The following is a 27,046-nucleotide window of genomic DNA, read 5'->3' as shown; positions in this document are numbered from 1 at the left end:
GGGAAATGTAGTCTCTGGCTGGGCAGCTGTTTCCTAGTTACAACCTATTACAAGAGAAAGGGAGAACAAATTTTGCGGGAAACTGCAGACCTAACCACAAATCTTAAACAAAGAGAAAGGGGAAGGTGTGGCTAATGGAAATCAAATAGCAGACCAAAAGAACTCTGAAAGTTCCTTCTTTTTTTTTAGTTTTTTCTTTTGAATCACTTTGGTTTAATTTTTCAACCAAAATCTATGCCTGGGAATTATGGTCATATATTTACTTTTATTCTTTATTCTTAACCTGTGTATTAAAAGTTTTGAGGCAGATACAGGATTCAAAGAGGGTTAAAAAAATGGCATTAACATTTGTTCAAAGCCAATGCAAACAGTGCAAGTCAAAATGCTTTGCCAGGCAAAAGATGGGAAAACTCCTGGGAACTCTGGTTTTCCCTTGTGTCTGATCACTAGCTCCCTCTCCAATGTCATTTTCCACCTGACTTGCCCCTCAGGCACCACACTCTAGCCTCTCTGTCTTGCTTACTTTCTCTTCCTAGAAGAATCCAATCACATTCCTGCTGCAGGACATTTGCATCTGTACTTCCTCCAAATATTTACATGGCCAGCCCATCACTTAATTCAGGTCTCTGAACAAATGTGACCACTTGAAAAGGGCTCTCCCTGACCCAATATATTAATCATTATAAGACAGCTCGCTCTCTCCTGTCCCACATCACTTTTTATCCTCTCACTCTGCTTTCTTTTCCTTCAAGATACTTATCACTACTGAAGTATCCTATGTATTTTCTCATTTATTCACATGTGCTGATCTTCCTCACCAGCATGTAAGCAATATGTGGGCAAGAACTTTTCTTTATTTATTGTGGTACTGCCAGCATCTTAAACATGCTTGGCACAAAGTAGATGCTCTATAAGTATTTATTGGATGAATGAATGTATTTGATCATGTATGAACAAAGCTACAGAAATAAATACTACTCATATCACACCAATATTCAAAACATGTCTGTGCCAGTTTGAGTGTATTGTGTCCCCCAAATGCCATTATCTTTGTAGTCTTGTGTGGGGCAGAAGTTTTGGTGCGGGTTAGATTTGCTTGGAGTGTGCCCCACCCAGCTGTGGGAGATAATTTTGATGAGATGTTCCCATGGAGGTGTGGCCCCACCCATTTGGGGTGGGCCTTGATTGGTGGAGCTATATAAATGAGCTGACTCAAAGAGAAAAAAGAGAGTGCAGCTGGGAGTGATGTTTTGAAGAGAAGCAAGCTTGCTAGAAAGGAACGTCCTGGGAGAAAGCTGTTTTGAGGCCAGAGCTTTGGAGCAGATGCCAGCTGCCTTCCTAGCTAACAGAGGTTTTCCGGAGGCCATTGGCCATCCTCCGGTGAGGGTACCCGATTGCTGATGTGTTACCTTGGACGCTTTGTGGCCTTAAGACTGTAACTGTGTAGTGAAATAAACCCCCATTTTATAAAAGCCTATCCATCTCTGGTGTTTTGCATTCTCCAGCATTAGCAGATTAGGACAGATTTTGGTACCGAGAGTGGGGTGCTTTTGCTGCTGAGTTTGCAAATACCAAACATGTTGGAATGGCTTTTTAAATGGATAATGGGGAGTTTCTGGAAGAATTGTGAGGAGCTTGATAGAAAAGGCCAAAACTGCTTTAAAGAGACTGTTTGTGGAAATATGGACTCTAAAGATACTTCTGATGAGGACTTGAGCAGAAATGATGAATGTGTTGTTGTAAACTGGAAGAAAGGTGATCCTTGTTTTAGAGTGGCACAGAATTTGGCAAAATTGAGTCCTGGTGTCAGATGGAAGGAAGAATCTGGAAGCAACAACCTGGAATACTTAGCTGAGGAGATCTCCAGACTACGTGTGGAGGACGTATCCTGGCTTCTCCTTGCAGCTTATAGTAAAATGCGAGCAGAGAGAGATAAACTTAGAACTGAACACTTGGGTTCAAAGAAACCAGAAGTTGATGGCTTGGAAAATTACAGGCTTCCAGGGGGTGGAAGCCCAGAAGCTACAGCCCAACGTGAGGATGGAACCAAACATGGAACCCAGCCGCCATTTCAGTACAAGCCAAGATTGGAAAAGGAGTTAAGCAGAAAGGATTTGTGGAAAGTCCTATTGTCTGATGGCTTTGACCCCTGCATGCTTCATGCAAAGCCAACAGAATTTTTGCGAGATCTTTATAGACAGAGCCATTGCCGGTCTGGACTGGAGGAGACAGACAAGGAAAAAATTAAAGGAAAAATCTCTTCAAAGACAGAGCCATGGAGGTTGAGGTCTGGAGTCAGGAGGTCTCGGGCTGGGAGAGAGGAGCAGCCCACATGCATGGAAAGGGTGAGTTTGCCCTGGAGGTCGAGGGCGGGCTTTCCGCCTCAATGCTCTGGAAGAGTTTTGCCACCTCAGGTCCCAAAGAGGGTGGAGCACATTTCCAGGGAATTGGGGAGAGCCTGGCTGCCACCACACTGTTCCGAAGGGGTTGAGCGTGTGCCCCAGAAATGGAAGGGAATCCGGGAGCTGCCCCGATGTTTGAGGAGGGTGGGGCCGAGAAGGTGGTCTCCCCAATGTGTGGAAATGTTGGAGCACTCACCCAAGCATTTGGAGAGGAAACAGCTGCCAAAAAGGCCCTTGGGAAGGGTTAGGCTCCGGCTCTCTCAAGCCCCAAGGATGCAACATTGTTCTGTAAATGACTCTCAGACTTTGAAATCTAAAGGAGTTTGTCCTGCAGGTTTTAGGAACTGTTTTGGTCCTGTTAACCCTGTTTTCCTTACTGTTTCTCCTTATGGCAACGGAAATGTTTGTCCTATGAATGTCTCTCCTTTGTATATTGGGAGCACATAACTTGTCCTAAGTTCACAGATCCACAGCTAAAGAAAAATTATGCCTTAGGACTGACCACGCCTATATTTGATTTTGATGGGATTTTGTACTTAACTTTTGTTACTGAAATGATTTGAGTTTTTGTGGTATTGTGATGGAATGAATGTATTTTGTATTTGGAAAGATAATGTCATTTTGGGTTCCAAGGGGTGGAATGTGCCAGTTTGAGTGTATTGTATCCCCCAAATGCCATTATCTTTGTAGTCTTGTGTGGGGCAGAAGTTTTGGTGCGGGTTAGATTTGCTTGGAGTGTGCCCCACCCAGCTGTGGGAGATAATTTTGATGAGATGTTCCCATGGAGGTGTGGCCCCACCCATTTGGGGTGGGCCTTGATTGGTGGAGCTATATAAATGAGCTGACTCAAAGAGAAAAAAGAGAGTGCAGCTGGGAGTGATGTTTTGAAGAGAAGCAAGCTTGCTAGAAAGGAACGTCCTGGGAGAAAGCCGTTTTGAGGCCGGAGCTTTGGAGCAGACGCCAGCTGCCTTCCTAGCTAACAGAGGTTTTCCGGACACCACTGGCCGTCCTCCGGTGAAGGTACCCGATTGCTGAGGTGTTACCTTGGATGCTTTGTGGCCTTAAGACTGTAACTGTGTAGTGAAATAAACCCCCGTTTTATAAAAGCCTATCCATCTCTGGTGTTTTGCATTCTCCAGCATTAGCAAACTAGGACAATGTCCCACAAAAAAAGGAGTTTCTTTTGTTTCACTAGGTTTTTTTCTTTTTCCATTTTTAAAAAGTAATCTATGACAACTAGATATCCACATGCAAAAGAATGCAACTGGACTCCTTTCTTAACCAAATACAAAAAAAAAGCTCCAAATGGATCATTGACATAAATGTAAGAGCTAAAACTATAAAACTCTTACGAAAAAAAAAATTAGAGTAAATTTTCATGACCTTTGGTTAGGCAATGGTATCTTAGATACAACACATAAGTGATAAAGGAAAAATAAATAACTAAATTAGACTTCATCAAAATTAAAAACTTTGATGCTTCAAAGGATACTATCAAAAAGTGAAAAAACAACCCATGAAATGGAGGAAAATATTTGCAAATCATATATATGATAAAGTACTAGTATCTAGAAGGCATAAAGGACTCTTTCCATTCATAATCATAATCATAATGATAATAATAAAAAGAAATAACCCAATTAAAAACTGGGAAAAGGATCTGAATAGATATTTCCCCAAAGAAGATATATAAATGGACAATAAGCACATGAAAAGATGATCAACATCATTAGCCATCAGGGAAATGCAAATCAAAATCACATGAGATACTACTTCACACCCTTTAGAAAAGCTATAATCAAAAGACAAGTGTTTGCTGGGATGTGGGGAAATTGGAGCTTTCACTACTGATGGGAATGTAAAATGGTGCAGCCACTTTGGAAAACAAGTTGGCCATTCCTCAAAATGCTAAACTTAGAGTCTTAGAATTATATAACCTAGCAATTCCATTTCTAGGTATATATCCAAGAAAAATAAAAACATAAATTCACACAAGAACTTGTACATGAATGCACACAGTAGCATTATTCATAATAGCCAAAAGATATAAACAACCCAAATGTTCATCAGCTGATGAATGCATAAATAAAATGTGGTATATCCTTGCAATGGACTGATATTCGTCAATAAAAAGGAATGAGTTACAAATACAAGCTACGACATTGATGAACTTTGAATACATTATGCTAAGTGGAAGAAGCCAGTCACAAAAGACACATCTTCTATTAATCCATTTACATGAGATTTCCAGAATAGGTAAATCTATAGTGACAGAAAATAGATTAATGGTTGCTTAGGGCTGGAAGAGTTGGGGGGAAGTGGGAAGTGACTACTAATGGGTGATGAAAGTTGTCCAACAGAGTTGTGTAACTCTGTGAACATACTAAAACCCATTGAATTACACATTTTAAATGGGTGAGTTGTATCGTGAATTATCAAGAGCAATGGGCCCTTTGTTAGGTTTCTGTTTCAGGGACAGAATTTAAATCCATTCCACACCTACACTGTTCATATTTCACCTACATCACTCCTAACATTCTAGAGTGTGGTCCCTGGACCAACAGCGTCAGCATCACCAGCAACATGTTAGTAATGCAAATTCTCAGGCTCCACTCCAGACCTATTGAAGCAGAAATTCTGGGATGGGGCCCAGCAACGTATGTTTCAATAGAGCCCTCCAGGTGATTCTGATGCCCACTAACATTAGATCCACTGTTCTGAACAAGGAGAAACCTAAGATCTTTCTCCCTAGGACAATTACGACTGCACCAAATTCTTCCCCTACCCTCACCTCCAAGCTATTCAATGGATCCCTTTCTTTTTACTAATTCCCATGGCCACTCAACTCTTTTCCTTTCTTCTTTCTCCACACATGCAGTTCCACCATGGTCTGCTCTGTATATTGCTACCCACCCCTACCTCTTCTTTCCTTTCTCCACGTGTCCAGCCTGGTAGAAGAAATGTGCCCATACTTAGTTTCAGGGGGAGCTAAGAGATCCCACTTCTTTGTCTTGAGACCTTGGCACATGGACAATACAGTCTTACCAGAGCATGCCACACTGGCATATTGTATATTTGATTCCCAATTTGTTATGTTTCCTTGGGAATACAGCTCCATCGAAACTCTGTGGGAAAAGGGGCTGTGCATCAGGCCAGGATGGAGGCATTTTGGGCCCCTGGATGAATGACCTCATAATAGCAATAAAACTTCACCCTTAAGCCCTGGCACCCACCAATATCTCCAGGACTTATGCCACATTACCCTGCTTCCTAAATTCCTACCCCTGTTACTTCAACCTTCTCAGTTTACCCATACATCCACCTACATGATCAGCATGGTCAGGGAACAGCCATGTGAAACAGTCTTTATGTGCTCCTTGGGGTTTTCTGGGAAGCTCCAGGCAGGAATAATAGGCAAAAGGTATAAACAACCCAAACGTTCATCAACTGATGAATGCATAAATAAAATGTGGTATATCCTTGCAATGGACTGATATTCGTCAATAAAAAGGAATGAGTTACAAATACAAGCTACGACATTGATGAACCTTGAATACATTATGCTAAGTGGAAGAAGCCAGTCACAAAAAACACATGTTCTATTAATCACTGAGAGTCAGTGATGGCCTTAGCAGAGCCCCAGATCCATCCCCTACAAGACAGCAAGCCCCTCGTCCAAGTGCTAAATAGAGGTCACTTGCCTTCATGTTGGTCATACCAGGGTCAAACAGGTGACTTCTATCAGCCATGCTGAATGTGTACATAAGTGTGAAGATGTACATAAGTGTGTATATATAATATATCCAGAGCCATGGAAATAAATGTCTCACCAGCTCCTTTTCTGCAACAGAAAACAGAAATAGGGGAAAACTTAACAACCGCAAACCCAGAGCTAAGTTATCAGAAACCAAATTAAAGCTGTTGGGTATTTTTGTTGAAACATCTTTACCTCCGAAATCTAATTTCTTGCAACTTTCTGTGTTGTATTATTTATAAGAAAATAATACTCTGCCCTCTCCTGACAGCATCTCCTGGCTGCAGAAACCACTGCAACCATGAAGTAGCAGAGTGATTTTGGTAATGTTTCCATAGCTACCTTGCATCGAAGTGAGGTTTATTCTGTTTTAAAGTCTACTGACCTATTCACATCCTCATGTGAAGTATTTTCAATCTAATTCCTTGTCTACCTATTATTGTCTAAAGTTCTTGTGATTCCTATATTTAAGGAGGCGCTGAAATCATAAATATATGGTAAGCAGGCCTTCCAGTTAGATATAGCAATATGATAATTTTTTTCTTTTTCTTTTTTTTTCTGTTTCTTTCCAATGGGTATTCGTTCTGTCCTGCTGTTGCAACAAGGTGGAACCTTCCTGAGGTTTTCGGAGCTAAATGCTGTTTAAGGTGTGCTAGTGCCCTCTTGTGGTCCCTCTGGTCTGTGGTTTCCTTCCCAGAAACCTAAGCAATTGTGCAGGAGGCTAATGAGAAAGGATCCCTCAAAATGCCATTGCCAATTGTTCTGGGTGCCCTTGTGTTTGTGTCTTTTCCTCCCTGCGGGCATGAAGGTGTGTCTAGAAGGACAGGCAGCCTCTCCTGGGTGGCAGCATAACCCTTGGGGTTACAGGGCCTCAGCTCTTTCCGCCAAGGCAGAGGCTTTGTTAGTAAGGAAAGCTGTTCCAGGGTTAGGTCATGGGAAGCCACCCGGGACACACCTCTGGAGGAAGACGGTGGCTCAAAGAACTCTCAGAAAGGCCCTATGATGAAGCCAATCCACAGAGACGAGGTTTCACCTCAACAGAGCAAGGTTAGCTCATAACTGAAAAAGAGATTAAAGAATAGGTACGTATATAGAATATGTATGTATTTTTAAAAGCTAAAAATAAAAAGCTCCAGGGCTGAGTGAGAAATCAGGACAGAACAACCAGGAAAATTCTAATTAATTTAATGTAACTAAATAAGCATAAGAATAAACATAAGGGGAGTGAAGAATACATGGTTCCAGAACTACTCTATGATGATAGAAATGTTCTGTGTCTGTGCTGTCCAATACAATAACCACTAGCTACATGGACTACTGAGAACCTGAAATGTGGCTAGCAAAACTGAGCAACTGAATTTTTATTTTATTTAATTTTCATTAATTTAAATTTAAATAGCCCCATGTGGTTAGTGGCTACCATATTGGACAGCACAGGTCTAGGCGAACAGATAAGACTAGAACACATACAACTACAATCAAGCAGAATTTGTAGAATAGGAAAGTACAAATAAAGTCCCATGGCAAGAGGGAGGAATATGCTTAAACGTGAACACTCAGAGAAGAGCCAAGAGGCATTTCAGCTGGTCCTTGAAGAATGGGTCGTTATTAGGCAGAATTGGTTATAAGAGCATTCCAGGTGGCAGGGACAGCAGGAGCAAAGACATGGAGGTGGGAAACTACGAGCAAATGTCCAAGGAACAGAGGTTTACAGTGTCAGGTACATGTGATTGGAAACAACACCGGAAACACAGATTGGAAGCAAAGAATAGGAAGTCTTGCATGCTATGTTATTTTGGCTAAAATTAACAGGCAGTGGAACCTGCAACAATCCCTTCATTAAAAGAGGGAAAATGAGAGCCTGTTCTAACACCTGGGATCCTAGGGGACAGGGGTTTGTGGCGGAAGCCACTGAAGGGTCATTTTTGCTATCAGAGTTCTGGTTTAGGCTAATTAGCCTGACGGCTGTGTGTGGAGGGATTGGAGAGAGGAGGGGCTCAAGGCAGGAGTTGGCCCAGTGAAAAACAGTGGGGCTTTAATGAGGATGAGGGACTGGGTAGGTTCCAATTGAGCCCCCAGTTTCCGGTACTTGATGCATCCGGACTATCATGCTATTGTGAAGCCAAAGATCACAGTCTCAAAGCAGTGTCACACCCTACAACACATCATCCCACAATCAAAAAAATTTCAAAATAACTTCAGTTCTTTTTTGCACTTCTCAAACACCTTTGGGCTGCCTCAGGTCATACCCTGCCCCTGAGTTCCATGGTGCTCCAAGAAATTCTCTTTGTACTCCCATCCACTTCCTTCATGCCCCACAGCGGCTCCCACACCTCTCCCTAAAACTGCCTGGAAAACTCCATCACAAGGCCTGGAACTTCCTATCCTTCCTCCCTCTCCTTTCCTCTCACCTCCCTAAATCTCTGCCACTCAGTCTTCATTTCTATCCCTCTAAACTCTAAGGAACTGGTCCCTTCTTTGTGTAGGGAAAAGCAAGAAACAGGTAGATGAAGCCAAAACAATCTTTAGGTGGCAGTGAAGAGTGAAAGTGGGATTTTTTTTATAGATTGCCTCTCGTCCAAAAAAGGGCTGTCCCATAGTCATATGGACCCCCTAGGGACTCCCTTCCCCTTCCGTCTGCTAGTTCAGGAGTTTAGTGTCTCCCACCCACCTCCCTCTACTTCTTTTCCATCTTGTTCTATAATAATTCTCAAAGGAGGATCCTCAGACCAGCAGCACTGCATCACTTGGGAGCGCCTCAGAAACGCAACTTTGTGAGTCCCACCCCAACCTACCGAATTACAATCTCTGCAGAAAGGGCCCAGGAAACTGTTTTAATGTGTCCTTCAGGAGGCAATTATTGCAGGAAATTGTAAGAATCACTGGTCTAACAGATTTGAGCGTCATTACTCTCTTGTGCCTCTAGGGGATGCTAGCGGGTGCCCCTGACTGGATCTGTCTGCCTCTTCTAAATAAATCTTGGGACTGGATAATGGGATTCCCAGGCAGAAAGATGTCAACATTCACCCTTAATCCCCTCTCCCTAGAGGACAAGAGTCCTGGCTTTGGCAGTATTCCACAACCTCTTTCACATCATGGCTCACAAGAAAAATCAGAACTGTGAGGCAACAGGTCCAACAGGTGATCTCCACCAGAGTTGATGGTCCTCTCTAGATTACAGGGATGAAAGCATACCTGAGAATAAATAGTCACAAGATTTCCCCATTTCTCATAAAGGAAACAAGCATGAGACCATCTCCTAACACCCAAACGTTGGATTCTATCTCACCCACACTGTGGTCTGTGAAACACCAAGTGTGAGAGGCTAAATTGCTGCTACAGTCCCACTGGTGGCCCAATCTGCCATATTAGAAGCAAATTAGAGGAATACAGCCTCCAGTTGAGACTTAAACTGCCTGAGATGTGAGAGAGGGGGTCCTCGGATGTCGATATCATAACTGCTTCTTTCCCCAATGTGAGCTCAGTTGAGGATTTCTTCTAGGGTAAGGGTGAAGCCATACCCACGTCACTTTCCACTTCCAAAGCCAGACTCACATCTCTCGTCTGCAGTTGGTTACTTAATCCTGCTTCTTGTTAGCTGCTAATATGACCTGCCTTTCCCTTAGCAGGAATACTGCTTACCAGCTGGAAGAATTGGGGTAAGCTTGCAAGGTAGTGATGAAGTCCAATATTGTTTTTCCTGATTGAACCCTAAACCCTTAGTTCTTCTGCCCTTCAGCAGACTGCCAGCTGCCATACTTATTCCAGTAGGAGCACACAGGCAGAGCATACTTCCTGATCACTGGTGCATGTTTATGAATCCAGCATGGAAATCTCAGTTGTGGTCCACCTTGCCATGCATCCATTCCAAGGCAGAAGGGCAGTCTTGCCCCAAAAATCCATCTTAATGACTTTGGGCCTGACAAACCCTCACATAGAAGATGGCATCACTCTGCCTTCCAGCCAGCCCATCCTTAAATCATTTCTGACACATTGTATTTGCATTATTATTCACTTCTAGTATTTTCTTTCTTATGATTTCTTCTCTTATCTATGAGTTACTTAGAAGTACATTTTTAAATTCCCAAATGAGATGTCAGTCACATTTTTACAGATCTAAACTAAATTTTATTGTGACCAGAAAGTGTTTTCTTGCCAGTAAAGTTTTGGTATTTTACAGTGGTGACTCACTATGGGCCAATTTTGGTATATATATTAGATTAAGTTTAATCAAGTTTATTAATTCTGTTGTTCAAATCTTCTAAATCCCTTACCAACTCGTTGTCTGCCTGATCCACCAAATACTATTTAAATCTCCTGTTGTGATTGTAGTTTTATTTTCTTCTTATAATTCTGACAATATGTTATCTGTGGTTATAGTTTTATTTTCTTTGTATAATTCTGACAATATGTGATTTATATAATGTGAGACTATAAGGTACATACAAGTTTAGAACTGTTATATCTTCCTGGTGAATTTTTCTTTTATCTTTATATAGTGATCCTGTAATATGATTTCCTTTAAGTCTACTTTGGTTAACTGTTTATCTAGCATGTTTAGATATGCTAAAGTTTTTTCTTCCTTTTTTATTATTTTCTTTTATTCCTTTTTTTTATTCCTCTACTTTCAACCTTTCTCCATCCTTACATTTTAGATATGTTTCTTGTAAATTGTTATAGCAAAATTCGTAATTTTATTTTAATAACCATTGACAGTGTCTTAAACAACAAGTTTGGTCCATTTATGTTTATTGTGATTACTGATATAGTTACCTTTATTTTTATCATCTTATTTTGTACTTTCAACTTATCTTACTTTTCCTATACAGAATTTTCTCTTCTCTTGCCATTTAATGGATTGAGTATCATTCATTCCCCATTTCCCCCTCAACAACTTTATAATTTCTAATTCTATTTTCTATTGTTGCTGTTTCCCTTAATTTTTTTTTAGTTTCCCTTAAATTTTAAACAGGCATACTTAAAGTATCCCTAGCCTCATCCCAACCATATAAAGACCTTAGAATTTTTAAATTCCAATTACCTCTATTATGTAAAAGTTACCCAGTATTTTAATCCCTCTTGTTTTTTAACTTCAAATATAGTCAGTATTATTAATGTATCATAAAGCTATTATTTGTTTGGATTTAGTCATATGTTTGCCAATATCTCCTGTTGTGATTGTAGTTTTATTTTCTTCTTATAGTTCTATCATTCTTTCTTGTACTTTATACCTCCCTTTGAGGTTCTTTTTCTTTAAGTTTCTCTATTTGTAGTTCTTTCATCAAAGATCTGTTAGTGGTAATTTATTCAACATTTTTTTGTCTGCAAATGTTTTCACTTCATCCTCATTCTTGTATCATAATTTATCTGGAAAAAATAATTCTAAATTAGCATTTAATGTCTTTCAGCAGATTTAAGTTATTTATCCATTATTTTCTGATTTCCACTGTAATGGTTGAGAAATCTGCTAGTGGGCTAACATTTAGTGTCTTTCAGAAGTTTTAAGTTATTCCCCCATTTTTTCTGGTTTCCAGTGCAATGATTAAGAAGTCCTATTGCTGGTCTAATTATCATTCTTTGTAAGTAGAATATATTCTCCATGGCTGCTTTTAGGATAGTCTCTTTTCTTTGATATTCGGAATTGTCACTATAATGTGTCTTCATGTGGATTTTCCTTTTTGTTTCTCCTGCTCAAAACTCATGCTTCCTGAATCAAAGCATTCCTGTCTTCCATCAATACTACAAAATTCTCAGCCATTGTCTCTTCAAATATAATTTTTCTACAATTCCTTTTACTTTAACCTTTAGAACTCTATCTCAATATTTATAAAGATATATATATATGTGTATATATATATATATACACATATATATGCACACACATATTTGTGTGTATTAACTTCTCTTTCATATTTTCCATGTCTTAACTTCTCTGTGCTGCAATCCAGTCCATCAATTTTCTTTTTAGTTCCGTATAATTTGCTGTTTAACTCTTCCACCAAGATTTTAATTTCAGTAACTATAATGTCATTTCTGGAAAGTATGTTTGATTCTGTCTTTTGGTTCTGTCTGTGTTTTTACAGTCTCTAATACATTTCTCATGTTTTTTATTGCTTCTTTTAAATCTTTAATCCCAGAAGTCATTCAACAAACACTTACTGAGAACCTATATGGGCTACTGTGGGCATTGGAAAGTTGATAAGACATCAATTCTATTGTCTAGTAAGAGTGAAAAACACAGTACATCAATTATGATTGATGTGTAACATTTAGTGTCTTTCAGAAGTTTTAAGTTATTTCCCCATTTTTTCTGGTTTCCAGTGCAATGATTAAGAAGTCCTATTGTTGGTCTAATTATCATTCTTTGTAGGTAGAATATATTCTCCATGGCTGCTTTTAGGATATTCTCTTTTCTTTGATATTCGGAATTGTCACTATAATGTGTCTTCATGTGGAGAGATAGAGATTTGGTCAGAGTGTTATGGCAAAACTGAGAAAATAATCTGACCCAACACAAGGGGGTTAGAGAGGCTTCCAGAGGGATGCAAAGCCTGAATTGAGTCTGGAAAGATTAGGAAGGATTACGCAGATGATGTGGGGAGAGAGACAGCAGGAACAAATACAAGGAGGTAAAAATATGCACAAAGTGTTCCAAGAACGATTCCAGCTCATACTGCTGGAGCTTAAAGTGTTAGAACTGGATGGAGGTGGAGAAGGGACAGGGGCAAGAGATGAAAAGGAAGATGTGATCAGAGGCCAAGTCATGGAAGGCCTAGTAAGCCCTGGTGAGGAGCCTGGACAGTCTTGGGAATACAGTGCAGACCTAGAGTAAGGGAGGAGTTGCAGAGGAGCATGTGGCTCACTGTAAGTGAAAAATTCACCAGTGACAAAGAAATGCCAGAGATAGGTAAAGATGCTGTTGAGTAGGACCATCTAGAACAGGGGGCATCTTTCTGTTCTAGCCAGTGACATAAATACGTCAACTAAGAATGGGGAGGATCTGCCCTGAATAAAGGTATTCAAATTCATAAATGATTAAATAAATAAATAACTATGCCAGATAAACACATGCTGGCCAAACAACCACATTTGCTGGCTCTGGCCTAGACAATTTGCAATTAGTGTATCTAAGAGAGTACTGGACCTCAATTGCTATGTTTTCCAGTATTTAACTTTTGGGATGTCTGGAATGGTTCTCTGAGTGCCCAACTCCAGCGTTGTGTCTACTGCCATCTTAAAGGGAACATCAATGGCAAGTTGAGAGAAGAAACTGCCATGTGACCTCTGGTAGCCAGCTGAGGTAGGGGTAGAGAGTATAGAAGCCGAAGTGGATGTCAATGACCCTGAAGAGTCTATCAACTTTCCCAGAAGCTTTTGCCAAGGCAGGATGTCCTGAGGTATGGCCTCTGGGTGCCCTCAAAGTGTCCAGGAGTTCTTAACAGGTCTCAGAAAATGGCACCATGCCCCTTGCTTCCTGGACAGAACTTCAAGCATTTTCCTCCACATCTGGAACTCTAATACAATTCTAACGAAGACGGCCAACATTTATTGAGTGCCAACCATGATCCAGACTCTGTTCTGTGCTTTTGCATTCAATATCCCATTATACCGTCATCTCAATGAGTTAGGTACTTTTATTATTCCAACTATACAAATAAGGAAACTAGATCACAGAGAGGTTACAACAAAGAAGTGATTGAGTCAGGATGCCAGGTGGTCTGCTTCCAAGGGCTGTGCTCTTAATCTCTATGCCCTGCTTCCTCTCAAGATTTCAAAAATGCTATCAGGATCACTGCTACAAAAGGGAAAGCGGTGACCGTTATGTCATAGCACTAGTTAGTCTTCATCTGTCCCACTCCAGAAGGCACATCTCCCTGTCTACAGAAAAGCTTCACCTCAACCCTCTGCACTCTGAGGTATGCAGCCAGGAAGATGCATCCTGATCCCCTCACATCACCATAGAAACCTTTTCTCCACTTCTCCTCAGTGTATTCTCATAGTTGTGGTGAAGATGTCTTCGATTGACCTGAGAATATGGAGAGTTGAGCCTTAAAAATGCATCATTTCTGGGTGGAATCTTGGTTCACTAAGCTTGATAGAGTGACAGAATATGCCACATCCTATGGGAGTCAGTACTCTCTATTCTCCCCCTTCATCATCAAGGTCTCAATTTCAAACCACTTCTCTCCACTCTCCCCATCTCTATGGCTTCCTCCTCCCCTCTGTCCTCTCTTCTTTCCCTCCATTATTCTCCTCTTCCATTTTCTCCTACTTTCATATTTTCCCATGGAAAAAAAGTCCACTACATTAGTTGACACATAGTGAAAAGAGCACTAAACTTGGAATCCAACTCCCTAGATTCAAATGTCAAATCTCTAAGTTTCATTTCCTCATCTATAAGATATAGATAATAATGATTTTTCCCAGAGTTCATAAATATTTACTGAATATCTACAAAGCATTAAGCACTGTGCTAGGTACTGGGAACACATTAGTGAACACTAATAACTATATGCCAACAATCATGAGAGCATGATGGAGGTTGGCACAGGGGCTATCACGGCACATAGCATGAGAGTCTGAACCATCCAGGGGACTTAGAATTGCCACAATAAAATAAAATAAAGTGTACAAAAGCATATCATAAACTAAAATCATACAGAAATGTAAAGTATAATAATTTATATTCTGATCTATTTCTCCTTCTCTCTCTTTCTTTTCCCCATTTCTTTCCCTTCTCTTATTTCTTTAGTGTGTGTATATATGTGGTGCCCCAAGACCAACTCTAGGCTATCAAACAAGGATTAAGAACAACAAGATGCTTATATCAGAAAAACTCCCAGTAAATATTTAGGGGGATGGGATGGAATACTAGGCATGGAAATAGAGACAAACCTTCAAGGGTATTTTTTAATAAACATTTATTCAGCATTTATTGAGTACCCATGTCTGCCAGGAGCAGTGTCAGGCACTGAAGACATAGTGAAAAGAGACACATCCCTGCCCTCAAGGAGCTCACCTCAGGAGGAGAGACAGACGAGCACACAGTAGAGCATAAAGAGTGCTCAGAGAGGGAAGGACCATGCCTGCATGTGGGAGAACAAAGGAGCAGCTACTAAGCCAGACTCAGCTGAGTCCTGAAGGACAAGGAAGAGTCACCCAGCTGGTCAAAGCTGAGGGCAAGTCACTATCACCTCAGATCTGTAACATAAAAATAGCCATAGAGCACAGTAAAGGTTTTTTAGAGGAATGTAGAGATGGCATTTCAAACAGTCCAAGGACTGGAACTTCCTCTTAAAACCACAGAGGGAGAACACAAGATGGCAGTAGTGCGATGGGATTGCACAGAAGAGTGAGACCTTGAAGCATCAGGCAGAAACTGCAAATCCTAACAGAAAGTGACAAGAAATGGGTATTCACTTGTCTTCCTAGGGGAGTATGAACTTGTACAAACTTCCCAGAGGACAATGCACCAATATGTATCAAAAGCCTCAAAAATGTTCATGTTCTTTGATCTAGAAAATCAACCTTTAGAAATTTATCCCAAGTGAAGATTTTCACAACGAGGTTGTTTATAATGGCATTATTTTAAAATGAAGAACTGGAGACAAGCCAAAGCCCAATGTTGAGGTAACGGTTAAATGAACTGTGGCACAGTAAAATACCAGATGGCCAATTACAATTATGTTCTTGAACAGCATTTAATGATAAGGAAAATGTTCATGATATAATATTAAATAAAACATAAGACAGGAAACTGCATAACAATATAATTCAAATATTATTGAAAATGTATCTATATATGTATATATATGTGTGTGTGTGTGTATGCAAAGAAAAAATGACTGGAAGGAAAAACATCAAAATGTCAGCCCTGGTGGAATTACAGGTGGTTTTTATTTTATTCTTTAAGCTTTTCTCTATATTCCAAAGTTTGATTCTATGTATGCCCTACTAATATCAGAAAAAAAAATTAAACATCATAAAAGAAAAGATTAGTAAGGGTGGTTTCTAAGAAATAAGGTTAAAGTTGATTTTTTTTTATTTTTATGCTTTTCAAAATATTTTTCCAAATTCCATACTATGACTAGGTATTGCTAATTAAAAGAAAGCAACAGAGAGTCTTTTTTTTTACTAAGAACCCAGAATGCTTAGAGAACAAGTTGCTATTTTAAGGGATTAATGATTAAGGCACCTGCTGGGAACAGGTGTCTGTTAAGCAGAGAATGACATCGGGGCTCCCTCCCCTGTCCCCAGGACAGAAGACCTCCTATTGCCCTCCCACCTTTTCTCTCCATGCAGGAGAATGGGGAGGTGGCAGGGCTTTTGACCTTGATCTGTCATCTGCAGGTTTAACTCTTATTATGCCCTTTCTCTGTAATCTGGCATTAAGAAGGCTTGCAGGTGGGAGAGAAAAGCCAGCCCTTTGAGTTTAGCAAATACTCCTGTAGGGCTAGGAGAGGACAGTCCCTATAAAGGGAATCTTTTAAAATAAGTACTCAAGTCCCTTTGTGTAAGGGTCTATTTTATTTCTTTACTATCCTCCATTTTTTTCACCAATTACCAATAGTTTTTCCAGGAACCACGTCCCTGGCAGGTAAGTATTTGGAACCTGTATCACTTGCCCTATCTTTCCTTCCCCTCTGTGTATTTGTTGCCTCTATGGGACTTGAAAAGCATTCTCTCCTTGGAGCAGACAGCGCAATGCAAGAGCAAGGTAATTCTGCCTTCCATCTTTATCATCCCCAAGTATTGCACTTAATTTCCCAGACAGTAGGCCTACACTTTCCATGGACTTTTTGCCCTAAACATAGTTTTTAAAAAATCTTTTGCTTGCCTTTAGCTGTTTTTTTTTTTTTCTTTCTTTCTTTCTCCACAAGTTTTGGCTTGTTCTGAGCTTTAGCCTTCCTAACACTCTTTTCACAAAATGGCTTGGGACTATGTTCACCTCTTCTTGTAAAAATGTTATGTATGTTTTGTTTCCAAGATTCTGCACCATCCTGGGCAGCTCTTTAAGGCTGTGCACACTGTTTTTAACCCATTTACTGGATGTTTTCACCTGGAAATTTCTCTTTTCATATTTCTTTTATGCAATAGTGCTTATTGTCCATAATACCTGGTTTCAGTGTTTTATTAAACCAATTTCTCCCCCACACCTTCAAATTTGGGGTAGAATCTCTCAGGTAGGTGTTTCCTGTCAAACAAGTCTTCCCAGATTTACTGCAAAGCACTTAATAATCTCTGCCAGAAGTACTGGTATCAAAAGCCACAATCTAGAAAACCAAAGTCTGCTAGTTAACACCACTGACAGTCAATATTTCAATTTTCAGTCCTCATTATTCTTTATAAGCTGCAACCTTTAAAATGGACTGACATGCTTATGGCCTCTGCCCACCCCTACTTTTAACCTTCCTTCTTTTTTTTTTTTTATAATGGCCTCCAAAGCCAATAAAGATACAGGGCAAGCTTTCCCCTGCCTCCAGCGTTCATTCCTTCAAATGTAAATCTTTGGTGTGAGTATCAATTAATAGGACTGATATATCCTAGTGGGCTCTGAGCCACCTCCTGCTCGCCTGTGTGCTCCAGAAAGACATCTCACCCTGGTCCCGTGTCAGGCCACGGAGTTCCTCCGAAGGGAGTTGGTCACCAGCCCCGGTGACTCAGCTCTTCCCCGCCGGGCGAGAACCTCCGTGCTAGCGCCCGCCAGCGCCGAGCTCCCTGAGTGGGGCTGGGTGGGGATGAGCGTGGGGCGCTCCTGGGAGCAAGCGCAGAACTGCTCTCGGTGGCACTTCCGGCAGTCCCCCCACTGGATCTTTTTTTTTTTTTCCTCTCAAGCCTCTTAACTTTGGTTTAACACCCACCCCCTCAGCCCGCCCCGTTTACAACGCCTTTCTCTCTGGCTTCCTGCCTGGCTTGTTTCTTCCCCGCTGTCTAGGCACCCTTTATCTTTGCAGTGATGAGGCGGTGAGGGGATGAGGACAGTCAAGCCTGTCTCAGGAACAAGGAGAATTGATAATATTTGCTACACTTGGTGACCTCTTAGACACGAGGTAAACAAGATGCACTGTGCAACGATTCCCTCAGCCTTCAGAGTCCCTGGGTCTAAAGTCCTTTGTGACACTCGTTGTTGTTGTTGTTGTTGTTGTTTTAAAGTGTTCACCATTTGGTTCTCTGGAAAGCCTGTTAATAATTCTCCTGAGAAAACAGCCCCTAAATCAGCTTAATCAGCTTAAATCAGCTGCCTCTTGCTGTTAATAATAATTAATCGGCCCTAGCAATTCCTCCACTTTAAATGTTTAAGAACAGCAAACAGGGCCACCTTATACATGCACTAGTCATCATTTTCCTCTGGCATCTTCCCACCATGCCCACTTGCTGGATCTCCTGTAACCAGGCACTCAGCAGGGATATTTCAAATGCTCCCACCCTCCTTTGACCCAAGTCCCACTTATCCTACAAGGGTCTCAAGACTCATCTCTAGCTATGGAATTGTCCTTATGGAAGAGACCTTGGAGACGATCTCATCAGATGATCTCTTTTTATCTGTAGCAGGTGCACATTTTCAGTCACAGACATGTAATAAAATGTGATTTTATTACGCTATAACTAAACTTAGTTCGTAAGTGCTCATTTCTGCTTATTCTTGCCAATGCAGAGTAACTCAGTCACTTTGGGATTTTTTTTTCTCTCAGATCCTTTTGAGTTAATAGAAAACCAGTACAGGATTCTCCCTCTGCTCTCCTCACCACCCCCCCTCCAATACAATTTAATATGGGGTGCATGTGAAGGGCAACTTATGTGCCATCCTGGCAATGGGGAAACACAGTGTCAGTTGGGTCCATAATCATTCTCTCTCCATGCTCATCTCTGCTGAGGTAGCTTCTTGCTCAGTCCTCATCGCCAGGCACTGACTGTTGTCCACTGCAGCTGTCAGGAGTCCTTCCAAGGCATTCAGTCACCAAGTACACACAGGCTGGCACAGGACACCAGATTTAGCAAATAAAAATACATTATGTCCACTTAGATTTTAATACTTCAACAAATGACTTTTTGTATAACTGACCTCCAGTCCTCTCAGTACTTTCCCAAGAAAACAGAAGTAGAGGAATCGACACACCCAGGCCTTCCCAAGGAGGCAAGCCTTGACCTAGTGCACTCTTCCTGTGATATGGGTAAAAGGAAACGCCAGAGAGAAAGCCACTCCTGAGTGTATGACATTCAAACACACTGTGATCTCCCTCTCTAGAAAGCAGGGGCTGAGTCTATATACTGAATCCAACCCAGTTAAAAGTCCCTCTTCATGGAGAGAAGGGAGGTAGGGAGAGGACAAAGACATCATCCCCAAAATATGGATTAAAAGGTAGGAATGTTGTAAAATTTGCATTTGGGGCACAATAGTTATTCTTGGTTACGTGAGTTGGGAAGCAATTACTTCCTCTCCTCTCCAGCAATGCCCTTCTTTGCGCTTTGGCTTTGTACGCAGGCTGGAGGCAGGAGGGCTGCCACCCATCTAGCCTAACAACTGTGTGTAACAACAGGTATAGGAAGGAAAAGCCAACTCTTACCAGGAGCTCTCCCCAAAACAGAAGTCCTTCCCCAGCAAACCTGTCCTCATACGTTATTGGCTCAAACTGGGCCACGCGTCCATTCATAAAGGTGGCCAATCAGGCCCAGCCCTGGAAAGGAAGGAGGGCCAACCTCTCAAAGTGGTGGGCTTTGTGGGAGAAGTGAAGGCAAAATGGATGCCTAAATAAAAGTGGGTACTGTTAGAAAGGGGAAATGGAGAAATGGATGTACTGAGTAGACAATCTCAGTGTCTACTGCATGGGGGTGTGGTGGGGGGCTGTGAAGAGCAGATTTGCACTGCCTGGAGCTCACTTCAGCGTTCCCAAGTCCCTTAGAAGGAAGAGAAGAGAAAAGAGAGGATGGAGAGAAACAGGAAGCAGAAGCCAAGTACGTCATACATGCCAGCTCCCATGACCATCACCACTCCTACCTCCAATAAAAGAAAGTCTTAAATAAATCCTACTCAACCAATTGGTGTAAGTGCTTTATGGATGAATCCTCAGACCCTCCAGGCCCTGCTCATTGTAGTCCTCCCCTACTCCAGCCTATTTTGTTCAGGGATCCCTGGTGATCCCTAATGACACTCCCAGAAGGAACAATGCCTTCCATATCCTCAAATAAGGGCACCTGTTAGGCTAATGCAGCTGGATGAGGGAGGCTTTTTAACGCTAATCTTGTAAATGCAATTGGATTGATTGGATATACACTAAACATTTGGAATGAGGCATCAGACAAAACTACATGGATGTGGGAGAGACTTAAGCACATAAGAAACCAATATGCTTAGAAGCAACAGAATAAACTGGATAGTGAAAGTAGAATTTGATATTCTTTTAGGTCTAGGGGCCTGCAAGAAAAGAATTCTTATAAGAAGTTTTGAAAAGCCAGAGAAAATGGTACAAGTGCCTCCAATCCAACAGAGATTCTTTCTAAAATAAGAAGCAAAAAACGTGACTTCCCCAGGGGATGGGTGGAACCTTTCTAATAATATTTGCGTTTAAGTTCACAGGTGCAGAAATTGAAGGGGATCTGGAAAAGGTAGTTAAAATTGCCATGCTGTGCAACAAACAAAACAGATGTGAGGTTACATTTGTCTGAAGGACTTCGTGCCCCACCCCCTCCAACAAATATACCACACATCATTTGAATAGACTTTTTTAATGTTCAAAATTCTGTAATTTTTGGAGTGTGTTTATGATATCGTGATGTGAAGTTATCTGTACTTGGGGAATTATGTTAATCATTTATTCAACAAGTATTTCCTCAGCACCTACCATGTGCCAGGAACTGCCTTGATATGTATGTATGTCTCAATATAATTATGCTATTATAAATATTTAAGAACCATCTAAAGCAAGAAAATGTCCAGGCACACTCTTTAAGTGTGTTCATACCAATACATTGTGGTTAGTTTTACCTGCTTGTTTCTTTAATTGCTTACGAAAAACTGAACATCAAATTACTCCTATATTAATTTCAAGGTTTGTAGCAAAATTTAGCTTTTATAGACATCAAAGCAATAGCTCAGAGCAATTACAAAATAACAAGCAAACAAACCAAACTAGGAAAACAATATGATCATTTTTAATTGAGTGTTCTTCTTCATTATTACATGTAAGAGGAGGATAAATAATGTAAATTCTCCTATCAGTCATTTTTACTTATGGAAAGAAATGATTGGGATAATCATCAGTTCTGTCTATTGATCAGTTTGCTAAATTGGTGTTTTATTATCAGAATATTTGTATTAAGAATTTATTTGTAAACAATGTTACCCTATTTCCGTGTGCTATCTGATCTGTATTTATAGAGACATTTGCCTAATTTCACTGTGCTTTAAAACCTTCTTAAATTGAATTTTTTCATTTTCAAGTTTAGCCAATTTGAATTCTTTATGGATATAACTGTATTGAGTAAAAGGATGATTGAAGTTAAGATTTTTGAAAAGCTGGCCATAAATTCAGCAACATTAGTTTTAAATGGAACTATTCCACTGTGTGTTTCATTGGTTAGCTATATGAATGGTAGTGATAGAAATTAGTGGTAATCATAATCATTTTTATTTAATTACATTTTACCTTTGTCAGTACACAATGGCCTCTCCTTTTTAAATATAACACACCTATAAAAATACTATTCCTTGAATGGCTGTAGGTGCAATCATGCAAACGTTATGCAATGTCAAGCCTGAAAAAATAGGGTGGAGTATTTAAACTGTGGAGTTTGGGTGGATACTTGCACCCAGAATAAAATTATGTTTATTGGATATTTGTTGCCAATAAACAAGTTTCACTGCTATATCTACATCTTTAAATGTAGCTCTGGGACTGTGCCACTGGTGTCTGGGAGTGCAGGAATCAGATCACCCTGGAAGAAGAGCCCTTCTTAGGAGAGAAAATTACAGAATGAAGAGGCTGTGGTTGGATTACTTAAGGATTCAGTTTTATGCTCATTTTGACATGTGGCTAGTAAGTGATGAAAAGAGATCAACAAAGATCTGTTGGATAGAAAAGGTCTGTGCCCTCGGTCATATGTGACCAAGAATCCAGTCCAGGTCACAAGCAACACAGATTTGGGGTCCATCTTTCCCACTTGCCCATTGCCAATGACTCTAGACCCAATTAGGACTATGTGTGTAGATAACTTTGATTTCCGTAGTTCCCCTTTAATATATATTCCTCCTGTTCTCCACAACATCTTTCAAATTGCCCTTTTCTACCTCACCCTTCTTATTATTTCTAATTCAGTTGGAAATTTAACTTTTCTCATGATTTAGTTGACAGTGAGGTTTCATAGAAAGAGCACAGGCATTGACTCTTTATTATCATTAACACCTGGATTTGGATTCCAGTTCATCCCACTGGATCTTGGGTAAGCCAACTAACTTCTTAGTTTCCCCTTTGATAAAATGGGAATAATATTATTAATAAGTTTCAGTCAGTGAGAGATTCCAAATGGAGTCAAGAGGTCACGCTGGTGGGCATTTTTATGTACTATATAGATAACCCTTTTTAGGTTTTAATGTGTTGGAATAGCTAGAAGTAAATACCTGAAACTATCAAACTGCAACCCAGTAGCCTTGACTCTTGAAGAAGATTGTATAACAATGCAGCTTAAAAGGGGTGACAGTGTGATTGTGAAAGCCTTGTGGATTACAGTCCTTTTATCCAGTGAATGGATGGATGAGTAGAAAAATGGGGACAAAAAACTAAATGACAAATAGTGTGTGTGTGGGGGGGGTTGTATGATATATCACCAGCCTGTGACGCTCAAGTAACGTTGGCTCCCTGACATCATGCTCCTGCGTCACCATGCTGAAACTGGGAGACTTTTCCCAGTTTTTTACTTGCCTCTTAATTTTATTTATGGTGGTTTAGAGATATAGATTTCTTTTAATATAAAAAAAAAAAAAAAGGAACCAGAACAACTAAGATAAACATATCATGGATTTCAGAATGGGGAAGTATTATCAAAACATAAAAACAATAGAAGAAATAAAAAGGAAATTACTTTTATATAACCCCTAACCTAATAAGCCTTATATTCTAGATATTCTTATTTGTCTATTCTTTCAGACAAGCTTTAGAGTAATTTTGCTGTGGCACCCCACCCTAAAAATCCCATTAATACTTTGGATAGAATTCTGTGAAATTTATGTAGCAAGGTGGTCCAAGCTGAAGCTGAGGCCTTTATCAGGAAAAACACGTTTTTCCAGAAGCCCCTAGCAGATTGCTCAGAAATATCACGTGACTCCCTTTCCCTGCAAAGGAGGCTACAAAAATGATGTTTAGCTTCCAGCCTCTATAATGGAGATGAGAAACGGAAAAGGGAATGCCGGATGCCAAGTGAGCTCGCCTACAGAGTCTGCCACAAAGACCTCCTGGAAGATGGGTCAGAGGCAGGAGCTTCAGGGGCTGTTTCCATGAGCACCTGGTCATGAGCAGTGAGTAGGGCTGACACAGTGCAAATTGCTAAGAAGGCCTTTCTCCCACTTGGCTGCAGGAAGCCAAGCAGCTTTGACACCCAGAGGACTTGGGACAACCACTAGGAAGAATGTGACTTGCAGCTCAAAGAAGTGTCTTGTGGAGAGCACCTTAAGGAGGAAACTGCCACTCTCAAATGACTATGGGGGTTGGATCTTTGGGGATATGCTATTGACTGCCTACCCAACAGCCATGTTCCTCATAGCTAACAGGACCACGGTTCTGTTCTAGCAGTCACTAACCCTGCCTCAATGGATGACTCTTGCTTGGTCTAAGACCATCATGGCTGTCGCCATTCCTCTTGGCCAGTGATTGGACTAGAGATGGGCACATGACCCAGCTTTGGCCAATGAGTTGTAAGAGGAAGGCTGCTGGGTGTGGTTCTAGGAAAAAAAAAATGTGTTTCCTGTTACAAAGACAAGAGCTGGTGAGAAAAAAAGCTTTTTTGAAAAACCCCTTAAATATAGTTGTGTGAAGACATTGTGCTTAGAGCTGTGGTTCTTCCAACTTGCATCCATGAGGCAACAAGCCTAAGACAAAAAGCCAATTTTCCCAGATTGGCTGAGTGGAAACAGAAAGAGCCCAGGTTTTGTTGAGTAAGTTGATATATCATACCTGCACCAATGATGGGAGATATTTAAATGTCTTTATTGTATAAGTCACTGTTAGTGGACTTATTATTATTACTTGCAGCTGAAAGCATTATTAAAAATGCTTTCATTTTTAGAAAGGAGATCAGAGCAGGGTAACATGAGTTGGCTTATTCTTGAGGAAAGACCTGGGAGGCAGAAGTTAATGAGCTGACAAAATCTAGATATTAATATGAATGTGACATCTTGCACACCCACAGGCAGTGAGGCCTGAAGACAGTGAAGTTATACCTATAAATTAATTTGAGAAGAAGTGACATTTTTATACAATATGGTCTTCCCTTTTAGGAAGATAGGGTATTTTTCCATTGTTCAAATCTTTTCTATCCCTAAATTTTATACATTTTGTCATATGGGCCCCACCAATTTCTTGTTAGATTTATCCCTAGGTATTTATGTTTGGACCTGTTGTCTCTCTTAAGATGTCCGTGTTCCCTAGGGATCTGTGCTCTGCTCTCTTCTCACCACACATATTCCCTTGAAAACCCTCACCCACCCCACCCTCCCACTTCAAACTAGTTCTCATGTATTTCCATCCTGGGTAAATACACTTTACCTCCTAGATACACAGGCTTTTGCCAGGACTGTTTTTTGGAGGTCATCCAACCCTGACTGAAGGAAAAGGTAACATTTGGAATCCAGCAAGCTTGAGGTTAAAACATGTCATGTCAGCAATTGCCAAACAACAATACATCAGATTAGGTCAAGAATTTGTGAAATGTTTGTGCCAAGTGAAATGTCAAAGCACAAAGTGTGTGAAAGACAAAAATCTCTGAGCCAGTCAAAATGCCACTCTGTCTTGCAGCAAGTAATTTATTCTTTTCTGTCTTTATCGCTGTTCTTGTTTCACATGTATTAATGTTGCCTGTAAATAATTGAAATTAATAGCGGCATTATCAGTGGTTAAGGGGAAAAACTAAAGAGCTAATTTAGAATCACTCAGTCAATTTGGGCTCATTTTGAAAGTGGGCATTGTTAACCCAACCTTAAAAATGAGCCTGATTGTCCAGAGCATTTACACTAAAGCCATTACTTGTTCTGTTAATTTTTGTAATATGTATAAAGAAGGCACAAAAGAAGATAGTAGAGATTAAACATGAAGAAAACAAAAGGCTTGGGTCTGAGGAATTGCAAACAAGATAGAGATGCTGTAGATATTATTACGAGGTCCTCAACAAGTGGCTTGTTGAGCTGATTGTGAAACAAAACTCCAAGATGTTCTCCCTATTTTTACACCATTTTTAATTTCTAAATTGGCAGTTTCCCAGAACATGGCTCCTCTCCTTGCCATTTGCTTTCTCTGAGAGCAGCTTTCTGATGCACAGCCATGGTTGAACAGTGGGAAACTGGGCCTGCTCTGGATGCTACAGCTGCCTGGTTAATAAACCAAAAATGCTTCTCTGTAGGCATCAGGGTCAAAGGAGGGAGAGGAGAAGGGAGGCCTCTGGAGCACAACTTTTAAGGAGGAGCTCACTGCGAGGTGCCCACTGACGCCTCACTTGCATGCCCCTGAGACGGCGTGCCTCCTTAAATGTTGTGCCTTAGGCACCCCAGTCCCAGCCCAGGTAGGTATTATTGTTGACCCTGGAATTGAAGAAAAGGACTTGAAAGTCAAGAAGTCTGAGTCTGAATCTTCTGGCAATGATAACTGGGTTCCTACCCAGTTATATTAATTCCACATGAAATTCTACAGCATGAATCTGAAGAGTAATAAGGAGCACGTATTGCTGAGATGAGAGAAACTCCTGAAAAAGAGGCCCAATTAATGGGCGTGACAGTGTGAAAGGATTATGTGGTACCACCATGTTCCTCAAATTTTCAAACCTAATTTTAACAGTACAAAGAGAGATGGTCAGGTTCAGGGAAAAAGGACAAGTTACCTACAAATAATCCAGAATCCCAATTTATTCATTTACAGTCGTAGATATTTTCCAGTGGCAATATCCTAGTGTTCTATTTTTAGGACATCCAGCCCCAGAGTCAGAGAATATGAAACAAAGTATCAGTCATCAGATGACTTTAGATGAGCAAGGAAAGAATGCAAAGGGGTGGGGCCGAGGTCAATAGCAGGGATATTTCATCCAGGCCAGGGAGAAGTCTTGCCTCACCCCAGAATACTCCTCTCTGTGTATCCATTCATTCAACAAATATAAATTATGCATTGACCATGTACTCAGCAAACCCTGTCGGCTCTCCTGTCAGAATGAATTCTAAAGCCATTACTTCAGTCCGCCTCTACAGTAATCGTTTAGTTCAAGTCACCATTCTCTTGCCTGTAGATTAATGGAATAGCCCCCAACTGGTCTCCCTATTTCCACTCTCATCCCCTTTACAGTCCAGTCTCTACATTTAAAAGGCTGATCCTTTTAAAACGTTAAATCACATCATTCTGTACCTCTGCTCAAAACCCTCCATTGGCTTCCTAGCTAATAGAATAAAATCTCAATTTCCTCTCTTGGGCTGCAAGGCCCATATGATCTCAGGCCAATTATCTCTCTGATCTCATTTCCCATCACTACCCACCTCACTCACTCCATCCTAGCCACACAGGCTTTTGTCCTGCTCCTGTGATATCCCAAGCATGCTTTTGCCCTCAGGACCTTTGCATATAACTCCTCTGGCTTGAATGATTTATTCCTTGATATCCACATGGCTCACTCCTCACCATCTTCAGGTCTGTGCTTAGATGTC

At 40.7% G+C, this 27,046-nt stretch overlaps 1 long non-coding RNA gene across 1 annotated transcript in view; it reads right to left on the bottom strand.

The window, feature by feature from the left end:
- LOC119540424 overlaps positions 1–17,946 on the bottom strand; it is a 128,671-nt gene extending 110,725 nt beyond the window's left edge. The window contains exons 1-2 of the long non-coding RNA XR_005218093.1: positions 17,756–17,946; positions 6,233–6,243 (exon numbers count right to left, since the gene is read on the bottom strand). This is a non-coding gene — a long non-coding RNA (uncharacterized LOC119540424). The remainder of the gene's footprint in view (positions 1–6,232; positions 6,244–17,755) is intronic.
- Between the last annotated feature and the right edge of the window lie 9,100 nt (positions 17,947–27,046).

Source organism: Choloepus didactylus, chromosome 1, assembly GCF_015220235.1.
Source record: "Choloepus didactylus isolate mChoDid1 chromosome 1, mChoDid1.pri, whole genome shotgun sequence".
Classification (NCBI taxonomy): domain Eukaryota; kingdom Metazoa; phylum Chordata; class Mammalia; order Pilosa; family Megalonychidae; genus Choloepus; species Choloepus didactylus.
Note: the sequence above shows the minus strand (reverse complement) of the source record. Positions and strands in the feature narration are given on the sequence as shown.